Source organism: Nannospalax galili, unplaced genomic scaffold, assembly GCF_000622305.1.
Source record: "Nannospalax galili isolate Female #2095 unplaced genomic scaffold, S.galili_v1.0 scaffold2879, whole genome shotgun sequence".
NCBI lineage: Eukaryota > Metazoa > Chordata > Mammalia > Rodentia > Spalacidae > Nannospalax > Nannospalax galili.
The window spans coordinates 90909-95927 of record NW_008342439.1 but is presented as its reverse complement, the minus strand read 5'-3'; positions in this window follow the sequence as shown (position 1 = coordinate 95927).

The window sequence follows — 5019 nt, the reverse complement described above, 5'->3', positions numbered from 1 at the left end:
GAAAAGAAACTTGCCACAACATATCATAGTAAAAACATATCATAGTAAATGTACAGAACAAAGAGAGAATACTGAAAGCAGCAAAAGTAAAACAACAAGTCACATACAAAGGAAACCCCATAGAATTACAGCTGACTTATCAATGCAAACTATGAAAACCAGAAGAGCCTGGACCAAGGAATTTCCAGTTCTACATGACAATAGATGTCATCCCAGAATACTTTACCCAGCAAAAATGTCTATTATAGTTGAGGGGGGAAGAAAAATCTTCCATGACACAAGTAGCCTGAAAGAAAACATATCCACAAAACCAGTCCTTCAAGGAATGCTTGAAGCAATACAGAAAGCAGAGACAAACAGCTATACTCCAGGGGCAACAAAAGGAAATAAATAAAGGTATAATCTAGGAAACACAAAATTAGACAGAGAACACAGACAACAATCAAAATGATGGCAACCAATACACATCTTTCAATAACAACCTTAAATATCATTGGACTGAAATCCCCAGTCAAAAGACAAAGGCTAACTGAAAGGATTAAGAAACAAAGTCCATCTTTTCTCTGTCTGCAAGAAACCCATCTCACTTTCAAGGACACGCACTTTTACCTTAAGGTAAAAGGATGGAAAATAATATTCTAAGCAAATGGCACTAAAAAATACACAGGGGTTGCATTTCTAATATCTGGCAAAATAGTCTTCAAAGTAAAACTAATCAGAAGACATAAGAGGGTCACTTCATTCTGATCAAAGGAACTGTTAAGCAAGAAGATAGTACAATCCTTAACATATATGCACCCATATCTGGTGCACCTGAATTCATAAAAACAGTACAGGACTTTAAGACACAGATTAACCCCAGCTCAGTAATAATAGGGGACTTCAATACCCCACTGTCTCCATTAGGCAGGGCAACTGGACAAAGAATAAACAGAGGGATGTCTGAATTAAACGGTACTGTACATAAAATGGACCTAACAGACATCTTTCGAATATTCCACCCAAGCACCAAAGAATACACTTTCTACTCAGCACCCCATAGAACTTCTTAAAAAATTTGACCACATACTGGGCCATAAAGAAACCCTCAACAAATACAATAAAACTGAAATAATTTCATGCATTCTATCAGACCACAATGCAATAAAGCTCAAAATCAACACTGGACAAAGCCCTAGTCACTACACAAACTCATGGCGATTGAACAACACACTCCTAAACAATGAGTGGGTCAAAGGAGAAATTAAGAAAGAAATAAATGAATTCCTGGAATTCAACGAAAAGGACAATACAACACAACACAACCTCTGGGACACATTAAAAGCAGTCCTAAGAGGGAAGTTTATAGCTCTAAGTGCCTACATTAAATTTTAGAAACAGCCCAAATAAATGACTTAACACTGCAACTCAAGATACTGGAAAGACCAGAACAAATGAAACCCAAATCTAGCAGAAGAGAAGCAATAACAAAAATCAGAGCAAAAATTAATGAAATAGAAACAAAGAAAACAATACAAAGAATCAATGAATCGTAGAGTTGGTTCTTTGAAAAGCTAAACAAGATAGACAGACCCTTACCTCAGCTAACAAAAAGAAAGAAAGAAAGAAAGAAAGAAAGAAAGAAAGAAAGGAAAGAAAGAGCAAATCCAAATCACCAAAATAAGAGATGAAAGGGGAAACATCACAACAAGCACCCAAAAGATCTAGACCATTATAAGGGAATATTTTAAAAACCTATATGCTGCTAGATATGAAAATGTGAAAGAAATGGATGGATATCTGAAATCATGAGAACCACCAAAGTTAAACCAAGAAGAGATCAACAGTTTAAACAGACCCATAACCTATAAGGAAATTGAAACAGTAATACAAAGACTTCCAACTAAAAAAAGCCCAGGCCCAGATGGATTTACTGCAGAATTCTACCAAACATTTAAAGAAGACCTCCAACCAATATTACTTAAATTATTCAAAATGATAGACTTAGAGAGAGAACTCCAAAATTCCTTCTATGAAGACAGCATCACTTTAATAACCAAACCAGATAAAGACATAACCAAACAAGAAAACTATAGACCCATATCCTTAATGAACATAGACGCAAAAATTCTCAACAAATTACTTGCAAACTGCATTCAGACACACATCAAAATGATCATTCACCATGATCACATAGGCTTTATCCCAGAGATGCAGGGCTGGTTCAATATATGCAAGTCAATAAACATCATTAATCATATAAGTGGACTCAAAGACAAAAACCACATTGTCATCTCAATAGATGCAGGAAAGGCTTTTGACAAAATTCAGCATGCATTTATGTTCAAAGTCCTAGAGGGAATTGGACTGTAGGGAGCATACCTCAACATAATTAAAGCTATATACAACAATCTCACAGACAACACCATTATAGATGGAGAAAAACTGGAAGAATTCCCATTAAAATCAGGAACCAGACAAGGATGTCCACTATCTCCACTCCTTCTCAACATAGCACTTGAAACTCTTGCTAGAGCAATAAGACAGGAGGAGGACATTAAAGGAGTACTAATTGGGAAAGAAGAGGTCAAACTATCATTTTTGCAGATGATATGATTCTATACCTAAGAGATCCCAAAAGTTCCACCAGCAAACTCCTAGAACTGATCAACACTTTCAGTATAGTTGCAGGTTATAAAATCAATCTACAAAAATCAGTAGCCTTTCCATATACCAATGACAGGCAATTGGAGAAATAATACAGGGTAATGCTCCCATTCACAATTGCTACAAAAAAATATCTTAGAGTTCTATTCTGCAGTAAAGAAACAAGAAATCATGAAATTTGCAGGTAAATGGATGGATCTAGAAACTTTTATAATAAGTGAAGTAACAGAGACTCAGAAAAACAAACGACATATATTCTCCATCATATGTGGCTCCTAGCACCAAATCCTTTTAACGTCCAGGTCCTTTTAATAAGATGATGCTATACAGCAGTCCCTTCTGCATGAAATAACTACCATCATCACAACTTCAGCTGAGCCTGATCGCTAAACATCATCACAATTGGGCTTGTGGACGGTTTTGCTCATTCATTAAAGGAGGGCCAAGCAGAGTCATTGGACCATCACTGGAGTGTTCATCCACTCTTACTAGCCAACTGTATGTAATTTGACCCTAATCACACATGGCCTCCTGGATTTGGGGAGGGCTAAAGTACACAATCTGGGGAAGGCTAGGAAGAAAAGGCAGGACCCATGCTGTATAAAGGCTTTCCAGTGTGCATACCCTCAGGTCATACATACACCTCAGCAACCCCTCAGTCATCTCCGTAAGCTCAAACAATTCATTGGTTCCCAGCAAAACTTTAATTAAACATTGGCTCAACACTAGAAACTTAAAAGAGAATAAGCATTGCTTAGCATCCCAGGAATAGGAGTCGCACAAGAGATGGAAAATTTATTTGTTAATGCTATTATGTCTCATAATTATTTATAAAAAAGAAAATGAGAATGTAAAAGGATATGGGAATGGAGATATTTTCTAAAATAGAAAAAAGAGAAAGCCTAAGCAAGTGATGAAGTTCTGTGTAGGTTTCCTATGATATATAAAGGATGAGACAAAAATAATACACATATAATCTTAAATTTTCTATTGTCATAGTATAGTCAACTAGTTTCAGGAACAAAATATATATCAAGTCAAAGTTTATCTGCTAATATTTGGATTTTTACCCAAGCCATATGTACATAGTACATGATAATTAAAAGTACCAGACTGGTGGAACTAACTTTATTGGATATTTCAAAACCATAGTTTGAGGCCTATACTAATGTGGTCAGAGGACAGTTTTTGCCCCTTGCCCTCCAAGGTTGACTAAGTTCCAGGGGACTGTGGAATGTCTCTCATAATGTCCTGTAACCATGGTAAGTCACCTGTCCTCTTGTTCAGGGAGGACACGGAGACCCCATGAGGTGGACTTGAACCAGTGTCCAGTCTACAAAGAGGGGGGTCTACTCAGAGGAAACATCTCATTCATGCTTCCAAGTGAAAGAAGACATGGTTGAGCAGGACCTTTGACTTATCTTCACATAGATGGAACTGGTAAAAGAAAGAAGCCAGTAGTGCCTCCCATGCCCATGTGACCCCTGAGGAACAGATCCTCAAATGACCTTAAGTGTAAAAACAAATTGATTTATTTGGGCCAACTGTATGCTCTTAAACACCAGAAAAGGAAAGTATAACCAAAGAGTAAAGTCATCAGTATATTTCCTTAATAGTTCAAGGGATTATACTTCCCAGACACTAGGCTTAAGTCTATATAAATAGATATTTAGACAATTATTTCTCACTGATGATTTTGTTCCTAATCAGAACGTGCTGCTTAGATGTAAGTCTTCAAATATTGGTCTCCAATACTGTAGTGCCCACCTGTAGCTAAGGGAGACAACCAGCTATTGTTCTAAAATGATGGATAAATTTATTTTCTCCCCGTATCCAGAAGCCTTTGGGAGGGAACTGACACTGATTCTAACCACTCCAACAGCTATCAAAATACCTGAAAGCAAATCCTGTTTCCATCAGTCTAGAGTCCAGACTTGGAAGACAAAATAAAAATGAGGAGGAATCCAATAGAGGGATGTTTTTGGAAGCCCTTATCAAGAAATTCCAATGGACTTTCATACGAATATTTGAAAATTGCAATGTTCTGACTTTTTTTAGTTCCCTGTCTAGAACTTGTAATGCTAATTACTCTTGCATTTACTTCTCCTTCACAGGAGGAAGGACTTTCTTTTCCCCCTAGAGATAAGAGTTATGCAATTTGGGAATCGTTTTGATAGACTCATTGAAGGGGTACTCCAATTGCCTCACCCTGCATCCCTGTTCAGCGTGGAAGAAGCCAGAGTGGTCTGCATCCCAATACCCTATTGGCATTTTGGGTAACTTCTTCAAAGGATGGTGTGATAAGAATAGGAATTAGGAATTGTCTAGACAGGGTAAAAAGACCCCTGTGATGGCTAATCCTGGGTGTCAACT